Source organism: Chanodichthys erythropterus, chromosome 24 (genome assembly GCF_024489055.1).
Source record: "Chanodichthys erythropterus isolate Z2021 chromosome 24, ASM2448905v1, whole genome shotgun sequence".
Taxonomy (NCBI): domain Eukaryota; kingdom Metazoa; phylum Chordata; class Actinopteri; order Cypriniformes; family Xenocyprididae; genus Chanodichthys; species Chanodichthys erythropterus.
In genome coordinates, this window is record NC_090244.1 from 29,091,510 (window position 1) to 29,106,768 (window position 15,259).

Consider the following 15,259-nt stretch of genomic DNA (forward strand, 5'->3'; position numbering starts at 1 on the left):
TGGAGCTCGAGACCTTCTGGAGCACGTGACAGCCAGACCGCAGAGCTTCAGCGTGAACAGACAACTCCATGGACTGATGGAGATACGCTGCCATACAGGAATACAGGAGTCCTAAATCCCAGAACTGAGTTTGCATTTTTAGCACTTCTGGTTACATCGACCCAAAGTCAGTGGGTTTTTGGTTAAATCGCTGAAATAATTTGTGGTTAACACAAGTTCAAGATATTTTCAGGTTTTAATCTACGTTAAACATGTCAAACAGGAAAACTCTACTCATTTACTTTCATATGCTTGTTTAATTTTGTCTTCTGATATGATCTTGCAGTTGTCTTTTCTTATTAGTATGGTGTTTACTGAGGTTAGTCTTTAAATATCACTTCGTACATTAAGCCATGTTAAGAGGTTTTTCATGTTAAGTGTTTTAGAAAGTCACATTTTTTCTTGTCCATTATTAAGCGAGAACATTGATTGCACAAATTGGACTGTTTTTTTCCTTCTGCTTATGTGGCTTCAATAAAGTGAACTTTCCAAACAAAAGTAGTTGTTCTTAACTGTATATTTATATTATATTGTATTTAAATATTATTATATTTATGGGCCTGATACTGAAGATTTCTGCTGACAGACTCATCTGAGCTTCTAATAACACAAAACAACCATTTGATTGAATATTAAACCAACATTAATCATTCAATATCACGTTTCTGATATTCATGCTAACACACATGCTGCTTTATTTAATTGTAAAGTCTGAGTCTCTTCCACCTGTATGAAACACATTTACACATTAACCACACTTATACATATCTACATAATCATGAAGGTCTCTAGAATCATTCAGACAAAACAAATCTTACAAGAGATCTATAGTTTTCTGTATTCTTAGTCAAATGTCCAAGCGGCAATTATAGGTTCCAGGGGTCAAATGACTTGTAAGTACATATATCATGGGGAAATGGGGTGTTAATAGCTTAATATGTCAAGGTTACTGGTTTAGTGGCAGGTAAAATATTTCATAATATTCAAATATATTGTTATATATTGTCACGTTCCTGTTCACTCACTCCGGCATATACCTGAGGGTTGGGAGCTTGTGGGTGGGGACCCTGCCTGGCCACTGCCATCAACGGCCTCCGAATTGTTATGGCCACCCATGGACTATAACCCACTAGGGGCGTCTATGAACTCTGAACTGCCATGGTCACCAATGGCCATGAATCGCCTGGGCCGTCCACAGCACCTGACCCTCCGTGGCTTCCCGACACTCCTGACCTGCCGTGGCTGCCCAAGCCACCTGACCTGCCGTGGCTTCCCAACATTCCTGACCTGCCGTGACCGCCTGAGCCACCTGACCTGCCGTGGCTGCCCAAGCCGCCTGACCTGCCATGGCCACCCGAGCCACCTGACCTGCCGTGGCTGCCCAAGCACCTGACCTGCCGTGGCTGCCCAAGCCACCTGACCTGCTGTGGCTTCCCGACACTCCTGACCTGCCGTGGCCACCCGAGCCACCTGACCTGCCGTGGCTTCCCAAGCCACCTGACCTGCTGTGGCTTCCCGACACTCCTGACCTGCCGTGGCCACCCGAGCCACCTGACCTGCCGTGGCCACCCGAGCCACCTGACCTGCCGTGGCTGCCCAAGCCACCTGACCTCCTGTGGCTTCCCGACACTCCTGACCTGCCGTGGCCACCCGAGCCACCTGACCTGCCTTGGCCGCTCGAGCCACCTGACCCGCTGTGGCTGCCCGAGGCTCCTGACCTGCCATGGTGCCTAGAGTTCCTGGACCTGCCCTGGAGACCTTCATACCCGTCTGCATATCTAGCATCACCTGCCAGTAGGTCTCCAGGGCACCCACCCCCCCTCCCCGATTGTACCATCTACGGAGCGAGGACGCGCCTTCCGGGAGGGGGACATTCTGTCACGTTCCTGTTCACTCCGGACTCCATTTCCCATAATCCTCCCTTGCCTATCACATGCACTCACTCCACCAATCACCTGTTGCCACATACTCCTGAAGCTCTGTACCTGGACTATAAAGGACTCTCACTTACACACACACATTGTGAGGTCTTGTTTTTACTCCTGTGACAATTCTGAACATTTGTATCCTGCCTGTTTCCACTTTATGATTCTTTGCCCTCTGCCTTTGGACTGTTTATTGTTATCTGGACTGTGAACGATATCTGCCTGCCCTGATCTACTGCCTGTATCCTGACCACGATTCTGCCTAGCCCTTGCTGTTCCTGTTTGCCCCTACTTTGACCCTGCCTGTACAACCACGCTTACTTTAAATAAAGCTTGCAAATGGATCTCTGCCTGAGTCCCGCCTTGTTACATATATTATATATTGAATTTTTTTTAATTATTATTTTATATATCTATGTGACCCTGGACCACAAAACAGTTGAAATTGAATAAATAAGCTTTCCAAATTTGTTAGGATAAGGCGATATTTGGCTGAGACTCACCTACTTGAAAATCTGGAAAATGAAGGTGTAAGAAAAAACAAACAAAAAAAAAAATATCAAAACATTGAGAAAATCCCCTTTAAAGTTGTCCAAATTAAGTCCTTATCAATGCATATCCACTGACAAAAATATTTTTTTTATATATATATGGTAGAATATTTACAAAATATCTTCATGGAACATGATCTTTTCTAATGATTTTTGGCATAAAAGAAAAAAAAAAAAAAAACAATAATTGTGGCCGATACAATGTGTTGTTGGCTATTGCTACAAATATAACCGTGCAACTTGTTTTGTGGTCCAGGATCACATATAGATGTAATTTCACTTTTTGATTCATAATGCCCTGTTGGGAAAACTTAATGGCTGCACTTTGTTCTGTACTTCCACCACTTTAAGACAAAAAAATGTTTTTTGTGTTTTCATATTCAACAGATTATAAACTACATGCAGCCTTTTTTGGGGTTTGTGTCAAATGTTCTTCGTCTTTTATACATAATAAATTAGTTTATGAATAAAGATTGATCTGACGAAAGCAGTTATTTTGAGTTAGATGCCAAATTTTATCCTCCTCTAAGTGATGTCACGTGTTTTTAGGCCAAAACATTTTTTGTCACATACAGCAAACATTTCCTCACTATCCGCTAGCTGCCTGTCCCCTGAACACACTGTAAAAAAACGCGGTCTCTGTAGTCGCCACAAGCTCCGAAAACGGCAATAAAAACAAACTGGTGCAGCCTGGACCACAAATCATAATAAACATGCTCCAGCCAATAACAGACAAGAATGATTTTGAAAAATGCGAGTTCATGACTGTTTCAGGAAGCATGGAGGGGAGGAGGAGGAGGAGGAGGAGGAGGGAGGGTCTAGCTAGCCTCTGTTTTGTTTGACAACACTTCGGATGTCAACAGGAAGTTACTCCACCCAGGATCACTTAGAGCACCTTTAATTAGCTCATCCACAGTTTTTATCAAATCATCTAGCTACTCTCTAATAGCAGCATGGTCTGTTTGAAACTTTTAACACAGGATGAAGGCCAGAGAAGAGATTAATGTTTATGCAGGTGCATATTCAGCTAAGAGACCTACAGTTTAAATCCCAGAGGCCTGAATTCATTTTTATTCTGCACATATATATGAACTGTCTAATAAATATTGGTCTTTGTCAGGTGACGTCACACTCGTGAGAAGAAAGGACATGGACAGCATGTGACGCAAAAACATCACCTTTGCAAGCATATCCCCGTTTATGCTTGTTTGCTCTCGACATTTTCATAAAGGTAAGAGATTTAATGTCACAAATGTAAATTATATAACGTTATATCCACGCATTGTTTTGGACTTCTCTGTGGCACAGATAAATCAAAACAACGCATGGATATAGCAGCGATCGTCGGAGAAACTGCTAAATCTTTGTTTATAACTATAAAATGTCATGCAATTGTTTTATGTAGGGCTGTTATACTTCACTACAGCACTATTATTTTGGTGGTTTGAACTTTACTCAACTGAATACATATGGATTTAGAATGAAAAATGTACTTTTTACAATTTTTAAGGCTTGAAAAGTACTCAATCTTTTATGAAAATGTACTCTTACATACTTAAGTATGACTTATACTTAATATTTTTCTAATTTTAGTTGATTAACTTATTGCTCAGTATACTGTACCTTTTAGTACATTATAATTTTTGACTAATGTTAACACTTCTGGTCCCATGTTATGAAGCTAAAATCTTTTTGTTATTACAGGTCAGCCTGCATATGAGATGATGGAGACTGACCAAGACTGGGCACCCTCCCTCCATCTGGGTCACACAGAAATCCCTTGCACCAACACTGCACGCTCTGCAAGACAAAGTAAGAGGGATAAAAGAAACACACTGCAGTCAGCTGAAGGCGGTGGTGAGCAGCACACCGAGGAGGAGACACAGAAGGCTGAAGGAGATGCTGTGCCACATGCTGAGACACAAGAGGCTGGAGATGGTGAGGGACACATTGAGGAGGAGACGCAAGAGGCTGGAGGTGGTGAGGGACACATTGAGGAGGAGATGCAAGAGGCTGAAGGTGGTGAGGGACACATTGAGGAGGGGAGACACAACACACAGGAGGTGGCAATGACACAAACAGAATGTAACTTATGTGTGCACAGATGCGCAGAGGTTAACCGTCTGTTGGAAGAAAACAGAAAGCTGCGACGTGAACTTGATGAGTGCAGAATGACTGATAGTTTTTTTGGAGACAATGATGATAAAGTAAAGTACTACACAGGGCTGCCAAACCTGGGAACCTTCATGGCCTTACTAAATTTTTTGGTGCCTCTCATGTCAGACCAAAAGAAGAAAGTTCTCAGTCCATTTCAACTTTTATGCGACTCAGACTGGATCTGCCTGCACAACATCTGGCCCATCTCTTTTGTGTTTCCCCAAAGACTGTATACAGAACATTTAATGAAATTGTGTCATTTCTGTATGCAAACCTGAGCCGTTCCATTGTATGGCCAGACAGAGATACTTTGCACAAAATTATGCCTCACCAGTTTGTGGAGTCCTTTGGACGCAGAGTAGCAGTGATCATTGACTGTTTTGAGATTTTCACAGAGAAACCATCAAATCTGAAAGCACGTGCTCAAATGTTCCCTTTCAAAGCTACACTATAAGCTGCGCTTTATTTAGCGCTATGGGAACGTCTTTAGTCGTGACCAGCTGTGAATATATGTGTAAAACAACGTCAATGACATTGACCTATATTTATAGCCTTGCGTGACGTCATTGGAATGCGTCGTAGCGAGGCTATAATTAGATGATCCACCTGTGCATCAGCGGGGCTGTGTCCGAAATCGCCTACTCGCTGAGTAGGTACTTAATTTCAGTAAGTACTTACTTTTCGAGCCTAAAAGAGTAGGTACTAATCTCGTTGAGTATGAATGTGATCCGGATATAATCCGCCATGTTGACGTTATCATGTGACCTACGACGTTATCACAAGCGCAACAACTTTACAACAGGTTTAATTCATATCTGTAAATATCTTGAATTTTTTTAACCCTACTAATCTGACCCACAGTTTTATCCTTAAAGATAGGCTATATATATATATATATATATATATATATATATATATATATATATGATGAAAACCCAAAATCGCGATCTCTTGAATATGTTGTTAATTTCTTTATTTTATATGCATACAATTTTATCCACAAGCAAAAGTGGCTTAAATCTCCTGTTTTCCTTTTTCTCATTGAATTTAACTGTCGTTTCATCCCTTAGGCTTATAATATATATATATATATATATATATATATATATATATATATATTGAAGCCTTATGTTGAATTATTCTGATATTTAACCTTGTCATTGTGCTTTTTTCTGTGTATATAATCTATTTTTTTTTTTTGTCATTATGATTGCTCATTGTTAGTTCTGCAATAATAATATAATAAAAAAGATATGAGTGACAGGTGCACTAACACCTCACAGCACCAGTAACTTGACAACGATACCTTGTACGATTTTCATCAGCATTTGCAATATCTGCACAAAGGAGATGTCGGACAGCTGCTTGAAGATCTCACCTTTGGAGAAGACCGATGTATTACTACTAAAGATTACCCCAGAATGAACAGAATTGCTAGACCACCCTAACACTTAATAATAAATGCTGACCAATACTTAATCATATTAATTTTTTACAGAAAATAATGTATTATTAAAACAAGCAAATTGTAATGTTTTGTCATATGACATAGCTATGCATGAATAAACACTAGACAAATACAACCAAGGTGAACACATCTCAATTTACAGTCAAGCAATGAATTAATGCAGGAATAAAATAAATATATTTTATTTACGGACAATAGGAAACATAAATTAGTTATAGAATGAATAAAAGTAATCATCACAATAAATAAATACATATACAAGTCAACAACACATGAATCAAAGCTTTATTCAAACTTGTTCTTACAATCGCATATTTCAGCATATCTGCCATCTCACACAGCTGTGCCAATTCTGCACCTTCACCTGTCTTTGCCATCTATAATGTCCCTCACTGCTGCTCCTCTCAATGGGGACATCTTTGATCCGGAGGATGAGGAAGATGATGATGGACCCCTGAACCCCACAACCTTGAAGCAGGAGTGGGAGAAGATGTGTGGGACAATCTGACTGCTGCTGTGTCTGCTCCAAACATTCATGTGCTCTCCATGAACAAGACTACATGTAAAACATTTAAACTGATTGAAACGTTTAATAATTCATTTCAGAATTCTGTTTCCTGACATATTTCATTCAATATTTTTACAATTACGTGCTATTTTTTTGTTTCAGCTTTATTATTTTAGTGGTGTAGTGGGCTAAATCTCCGGGTTCGATCTCCGCAGCTGTCACCATCCTTAATCAAGACACTTTACTCCAGGTTACTCCATGGGGGTCATCCCTGTAATAAGAGCACTGTATGTCACTTTTGATAAAAGCATCTGCCAAAAGCAAACATGTAAATAAATGTAAATGTGATTTTTGTAAATTCTTTTTTGTTAGTGTCTTGGGCACAAACACTCAATAAAGCTGATTATTTCTTAAAGTTTACTTTTTCAAGGTACTACCATAATATAAATGCATACATACAGTTTCTATTTGGGGGCTTAAAGGGTTAGTTCACCCAAACATATAAATTCAGTCATTATTCAGGTTTTTTTCCCCCACAAATGCTGCCATCACCTTGCCTTGCAGGCAAACATACCGACATCAAGAATCAGAAGTGCTGTAGTAACTCTGTTTGAAATTGAAACTACAAGTTAATATTTAAATAGATTTGTATTAATTTCTGTAGTGTACTCACTCAAAGCGCCATCATTCCTTCATCAGCCTCTCTCCACTGGATAAACACACGTGTGATCATCTGTCCCTGTAACATCCAGACAAGATTCATGTTTCCTCTGAGATTTATGTGCTACATTTACATGTTTATGATGTGTTAACTCACTTCTTATCCAACTGTATATAATTTACCAACAGTACTAACGGACAAATAAAATAGATAACTTAGATCTAGTTACTTTTAAATTTGTTTATTTACATTCATTCCTGTACATTTACTTCCATTCATGTAAAGTGTTGGGAACAGACAGTGAATTCTACATAATAGCACACATCACTCAAGATGTATATTTCATATTGTGATGTACTCATTACCTGCAATAGGCTACTTATTGAATATTTTCCTGTCAGATGTTAAATAAACATTTAGTAATCAACTTTATGATGTATATGGTTTGGAATTAATGTAAATCCACTTTGGAGACGAACGTGTGTTTATTGAAGCTCCCCTCTTAGCTGTACACAATAAAACGTGTTTTTACTGCAAAATCACAACTATACTACACTGACTAGCGTCTTTACACCTCTACAGTAGTTCAACAAATGCGATTTTAACACAAGTAACCAAGTTTTTGGTTTTTAATACTCACATTTGAAAACATCCATGCCGCTTTTCTCCTCCGTGTTCGAGTGTGACGTATCCTCTCCCGTGGCCTCCTGGGATAGAAGAGTGTCCATCGGATGAACACTTCAGAATCTGGGCGGGAGGAGTAGGCCATCCGGGAACTTCTCGACTACTCATTTATGATTAATGAGGATTTCGGACATACTACTCCTTTCACGTACTGTTTTCCCCCTACTATATAGTAGATAAGTAGGCATATTCGGACGCACTTTAAGTAGACGCACGTCCGAATCTCGCGAGAATTAGACATCACCCAGGTAGTTCTCGCCTACTCTTTTATGAATACTTCGGATTCGGACATACTTTTTCGCTCGCCTACTGCTTTTCCCCTACTATATAGTAGAGAAGTATGCGGTTTCGGATGCAGCCCAGGTCTTGCAGAGACCATACTGTGAAGTGTGTGTGTGTGAAGCAGCTCTGCTCAAACTCTTTCTTTCCTTCATTACTTTGTTAGGAGTTAGATTTGACAGGCAGTGCGCAGAACTTTCTCTCCCTTTGTTCCTTTTTCAACTCTGTCTGACAAGTGAAAGTGAACACACATATATGATATATTATATATTTGAGAGAAAGTCATCGCTGAACAAAGCAAACGGCGTGTGTCTCCGTGTTCGCGGTCCATCTCCGAATCGGACACAATATTGTTTTGTTTGTTTGGGGAGAGCACGCTGCCCTTGCGTTGTAACGGGGCGAGTGCGAGCATTGTGAATGTTCACATTTAAAGTGCTTCGCGTTCGCTTTGCTTATTTAAGGGGCAGCACCCACAATGTGATCGTGGGGCTCGCGCGATCTGGCTGAGGAGCGAGAGACGGGGTTATACTTATTGCTCTCACTCTCTCTCCGGATCGCAATGTCTTATACCGAGACCGAAGCGTGCTCCGGCGCTTCTTCGGCTCGGGCAGAGGACGATTAAGTGTTTTCCATTGGAATGGAATATGAGTTTGTCCGTCTCTGAGCGTTCCTCCTGTGATAAAGTGAACTGCTCTGGACGGTTATTCAAGCAGTGACACGAGCAGACCCCAAACATTTCTAATATAAATGTGTTTTGTACCCGTGACGTCGACCCGATCGACTATATCGCGGGTGCAAAGGCACGCGTTTATACGATGCTGCCTCAGATCGGAGAGACGCTTGCATGCTATCTCTGCCCTGGGGGCGCATCATCAGAGGCGTTTCACAACGAGTCAGGCTGTTACTGCGCTGTACACAATGGCTGTGTTTCAGGCATTTCAGACTGATCTATGGAAGTTTTAAGCACAGCCTTTCATTCAGACCGTGTTTATACTTGTCTGGTAATTGGCTGCATTTAATTCTGAGGAATTTATTAAGTGAAATGGCCTTTACAATATATGTTTATATTTATATATTTAATGATATGATATATATATATATATATATATATATATATATATATATATATATATATATATATATATATATGCATATATAAGCAAAATGAATAGGTTCTCCATGACGTTAACTCGTTATGGGGAAACCTTATTTTTCTTGTGCCTTCAATGTCAATTTATTTGACTATCGTGGGTGCAAGGGCATGTGATTTAAACAATGATGCTCCAGTTTGAGCAGATGCTTGTGAGCTATCTCCTCTCTGGAGCTCGTAGTCACTTAAAGAGACCGCACTCCCCACCAAGCTATGCATATTAACATCCATACTGGTGGGAAGGTGATGGTTTTGATACGTGTATCAGACTGGTACTGCTGCACACTATGGCAGTGTTGTAGGTGGACCAGGCTGACCTGCTAAGAAGGCTGTGGCGATTTGTGCTTCCCCTTATAAATCTAGGGACCAGCTCGTCATGTTCAGCAGCCTCATAATATCTAACACCCGCCCCTTCTCAATATTTTCACATAAACCCTCCTTCCCCGCCACCTCTGGAGCAGCGGGGGGCAGCGGTTTTCAGTGACATGTTAGGTGTTCCGTTGATTTCTGTAACATATCAGGACGTGGAACATCTAACATCCCCTCAACGGAAGTATCAAAATTAGTGCCCAGGGGTGTCTGTGTGGGTTCTAAAGACAGTAGAATTAGGATACAGAATCCAATTTATTTGTCGTCCTCCGCGTTTCAACGGTGTGGTCTCCACTACCGTGAAGCCGGAGCAAGCGACTTTACTGTCATAAGACTGCAATCTCTGCTGGAGAAAGGGGCCATAGAGCATGTTCCCCCTCTAGAGAGAGAGTCAAGTTACTACAGCAGGTACTTCTTAGTTCCCAAGAAGGACGGGGTGTTGCGTCCAATCTTAGATCTTTTGAGGCTTAACCGTTCAGTCAAAGCTCTCGAGTTCAAGATGTTAACCAGAAAAATGATCGTGTCGTAAATCCAACATGACGATTGGTTTGTCACGTTCGATCACAAGGACGCATATTTTCACATAGAAATATTGCCACAACACAGGAGGTTCCTGAGGTTCGCTTTCGGGGGCAAAGCTTACCAATATCGGGTTCTTCCATTCGGCCTAGCCTTTGAACTACATAGACGACTGACTAATACTAGCACAGTCACAAGAGATGGTGTTACAACACAGGTGTTGTACTAGCCCATCTAGTTTCTCTAGGGTTGAGATTAATGAGAGGAAGTGTCTCTGTCCTACCCAGAGAACGACATATTTAGGGGTCATATGGGATTCGACCATGATGCGGGCACGATTGTCTCCCGCTCGAGTCGAGACCATTCTAACCACCCTGAACAATGTCAGGCTAGGCCAAGATTGCACTGTTCTGCAGTATCAAATGTTAAGTCTCATGGCATCAGCGTCCTCTGTGATTCCTATGGGCCTCTTGCACATGAGATGTTTCAGTTGTGGCTCAGAGCCGAGAGGTATTGTCTAGGCAATGCTCTATGGTAAATAAGGGCAAGGGCACGAGCTGAGTTCTTCGTGCCCTTTCTAAAATCCATGTTTATGGTAAGTCACGCGCTAATGCTTCGTGCACTTTCTAAAATCCATGTTTATGGTAAGGGTTACGCGCTGCGGCTTCGTTCCCTTTCTATGTGGCTCAGACCTCGGTTCTTCACCCTGGGTCCCAATCTAGGTGCGTTGATGTTGCAAGATGCCAACAACAGACGCTCCCTGTACGGGCTGGGGAGCGGTCTTAGGTGGCTGTCCAGTCCAAAGGGATATGGTGAGGTCATCATCTCGATTGGCACATCAATTGCCTCTAATTGATGGCTGTATTTCTGGCCCTGAAGTACTTCCTCCACCAGTTAAGGGGTTACCATGTCCTAGTGCGGGTGGACATTACTGCGGTGGCCTCTAATATGAATCGCCAGGGTGGCCTGCGTTGCAACGTCTAGACAGGCTGGTGCAGCGCGTTCTGCTCTTGGCTCAGGACAAGTTCCTGTCCCTCATGGCGATTTATATCCCCAGATATCTGTCCAGACAGAGCATACCGACGGGGGAGTAGAAACTCCACCCGAGGTAGTCAAATCTGGTAAAGATTTTATGAAACAGATGGACCTCTTCACCCCAATAGGCAGCGCAATGTCCACTCTATTTCTTTTGGAGTCACCCAGCTTCCCCTGGGTCTGGATGTGATGAGCAAATGTGGCCTAGAATGTGCCTGTATGCATTTACTCCGGTTTCTGTGCTCCCAGGAGTTCTAGCTAAATTTCGCCAACAAGTGACTTGCCTCTTTCTGATAGCACCACGTTGGCTGAATTGAATATGGTTCTCAGAGATAATATCTCTCCTCGACGGCTCGCCTTGGGCGATTCCGAGCAGGAGGGACCTTCTGTGTCAGGCGCAGGGGACAATATTTCATCCCCGGCCAGAGATGTGGAATCTTCATGTTTGGACCTGAGGGGAACCAACTGAGGGACACAGGGCTTTCACCTGAAGTTATCGAGACTATTTTAAATGCTAGAGCTCCCTCTACTAGAGCAAGTTATGCCAACGAATGGGGTGTCTTTGAAAGATGGTGTATTGCACACAATGCAGATCCAGTAAACTGCCAAGTTGCTACAGTTCTGGACTTCCTGCAGGAAAAGTTATCGACAGGTACATGCCCCGCCACTCTCAGGGTTTATGTGGCCGCTCTCTCGGCTTGCCACGCTCTGATCGACGGAGTGCCTTTGGGCAAGCATGTCCTGCTCTCTCGCTTCGTTCAAAGAGCTAGGCGGCTTAAGCCTCCTTCTAGAACCAGGATCCCTTCATGGGACCTAGCAATAGTCCTAGAGGGCCTGGTTGAGACCCCCTTTGAACCATTAGAGTCAGTTTCTGACAAACTGTTAACTCTGAAAATGGTCTTTCTTATGGCTATAACTTCTTTGAAAAGAAATGGGGATCTGCAGGCTCTGTCCATTGTGCCATCCTGCTTAGACTTTGCCCCAGGTATGGTGAAAGCTATTTTGCATCCTCATCCTGACTATCTACCTGTATGAGTTCCTTTCTCGAACTTGCATCCGGTCACCCTTGAAGCCTTCTGCCCTCCGCCATTCACAACGCCGGATCAGGAGAGACTTCACAGACTGTGTCCAGTCCTTGCTCTTCAGACTTATGTCCACCGCACCAGCCAGTGGCGTAAGTCAAAGCAACTGTTTGTTTGTCATGGCGGCCATAGCAGGGGTGCGGCCGCCACGAAACAGACCATGTCACATTGGGTGAGAGATGCTATTGCCCTTGCCTATGAGGCGCGTGGTCATACTTCGCCAACGGGCATCAGGGCTCACTCCACCAGGGGGGTTGCCTCTTCTAGAGCTTTGGCGGGGGGCGCCCCTTACAAAATGTTTGTGATGCTGCAGGTTGGTCCTCTCCGCACACATTCATAAGGTTTTATAGTTTGGATGTTCATGTCACTCCGGGCTCTCATGTCCTTGAGTCTACATCACAAGCTATTGTCTGAGACTCTATGTGCTTGTGACACACTTCACAGCCAGGGGGTCCGGACACACAGTGCGGCGGTGTGGGTATTCTCGTTCCCATAGCGCTAAATAAAGCGCAGCTTAGAGTGTAGCCTTTGAAAGGGAACGCCCCGGGTTACTTCACTGTAACCCTGTTCCCTGAAAAGGCGGGAACGAGAAGCTGCGCTTCTTTGCCGCACTGAGATGTCCCTGGACTGCTCTTCAGACAAAATATCTGCTGATGCACAGGTGGATCATCTAATTATAGCCTCGCTACGACACATTCCAATGACGTCACGCAAGGCTATAAATATAGGTCAATGTCATTGACGTTGTTTTACACATATATTCACAGCTGGTCACGACTAAAGACGTTCCCATAGCGCTAAATAAAGCGCAGCTTCTCGTTCCCGCCTTTTCAGGGAACAGGGTTACAGTGAAGTAACCCGGGGCGTTTTCCATGTACAAACACAATCACACTATGAAGTATTTGTTGGGCATTACACCCAAGGGGTCTATTTGTTTCATATCAAAAGGGTGGGGTGGCCGTACAAGTGACAAACACATTACAGAAAACAGTGGTTTTCTTGAAAAATTGTTGCCAGGAGACATTGTCTTGGCTGATAGAGGTTTCGATATAAAGGAAAGTGTTGGCATGTTGTGTGCAGAGGTCAAACTCCCAGCCTTTACAAAGGGTTGCTGTCAGCTATCGGCAAGAGATGTGGAGGAGACGAGAAAAATAGCTCACCTAAGAATCCATGTTGAAAGAGTGATTGGAAATGTTTCTCAAAAGTATACAATTTTAACAGGAACCATACCCATCAGCATGGTTCTCCCATGTGAAGGTGAGGATATCACATTTGTAGATAAGATTGTCACTGTCTGTTGTGCTCTGACAAACCAATGTCCAACTGTAGTGTAGAACAGTTGTTTTTCGACCCTTGTCCTGGGGTCCCATCATGTACATTTTTGTATCATTTTGCAAATTTTTTTAAACTTGATTTCATGCAACTTTGTTTCTACTTTGTCCATCTGTTGTAAGACTTATTATTGTTCTGATGCTTTATCCTGATTGACCAGCCTTGCATTAACAATAAAGCATGATAATTTTTCATAATTTGTTTGTTTTCTTATTTACAGAAATTCCTATTGATGACAAAATGAAGTATGGAAACACACATTGGTAAGGTTTAATACTTGAGATGTAGAAGTCATATTTTGACAATTACAGTAGTGCAAACAGTGTGCAAATCCGTGATCCACACAAACAGAACATGTATTCAGGTAAATGTCAGTGCAATTTATATATTTGTGCATGAACATACTGACTTTTTTTTTTTTTTTGTAGCATTGCATGTTTGAAACATGTTTTTGAAAAGTTAAACTTTTAACAAAAGAACATTGTGCAAGTCTTGCCCTCAGGCTGTTTGTGCACAAAACAATTTGTATAACATGAACAGTGTCAACAAGAAAAAAAAAACTATGGCTGTTATTACTAGAAGTGAGAAAAAACTGAGTTTGTTTGCTTAGATCAGGGGTGTCCTACCCTGCTCCTGGAGAGCTACCACTCTTGCTTAGAGGAAAACATCTAATATGCACTGTTAGCCCGGATAAGTTGAATTTACTTAAAAAATTTGAGGAAACTGGTTGCCCTAAAAAAATTAAGTAATGATTAAGTAATATGAACTTAATAATTCAAGTTCATTTAACTTAAAATGTTTTGTAATATTAATTACTTTGTAGTTATTACACCTAGTATATTTAAGTTCAATGTACTAAGCAAGTTAACTTGCCACCAATCAAAATTCATCCATGCCTCCCATCATGCATTGCTGCATGAATAAATTATGAGCAGAATTGTCTTAGTAATTTTCTTTATTCTCACTATTTAAATTTTGCTGTTTTTCTGTAACTTTTTAGCAGCTTGTTTTCTAATGTTCAGAGTTGATCTGTTTATCAGAACATGTTGCTTGTCACCGTCGTTGAGATTCACAGGCTGATTCTTGATGTCTGTATGTGCCTAAAATATATATATATATATATATTTTTTGTGATAAGGACAACTTAAAAAAAAAAAAAATTATTATAGAAGTTGATCATCCGCTGTAGAATCACAGTGCTGCTGTAATCAATAATGTAAATCTAACTCAGAGATTGGACTCTAAATGAGTTCAGTGATTCAGATCAGATAATGATTATGTGAAAACATAACCAACATCAACTGATCATCTTTTAACTTTGCTTGTCTGGTTGGTTTTATTGCAGTTAAAACTGCCCAAACAAAATCTAATATTAAAAAGTTAAGGGTCAAGAGCTCAACTAAAACAAACCCTGACCCTCTATGATGGTAACTTAAAAATTGTGATTTTCTCCTTTGGTGAAAAACTATAAAAAGGTAAATGTTAGGAAAAAATGTCTGT

At 41.6% G+C, this 15,259-nt stretch overlaps 1 pseudogene; it reads left to right on the forward strand.

Annotated features, from left to right (window-relative positions):
- Positions 1-3,496: 3,496 nt before the first annotated feature.
- Positions 3,497-13,761, forward strand: LOC137014826 (uncharacterized; annotated as a pseudogene).
- Positions 13,762-15,259: the final 1,498 nt, after the last annotated feature.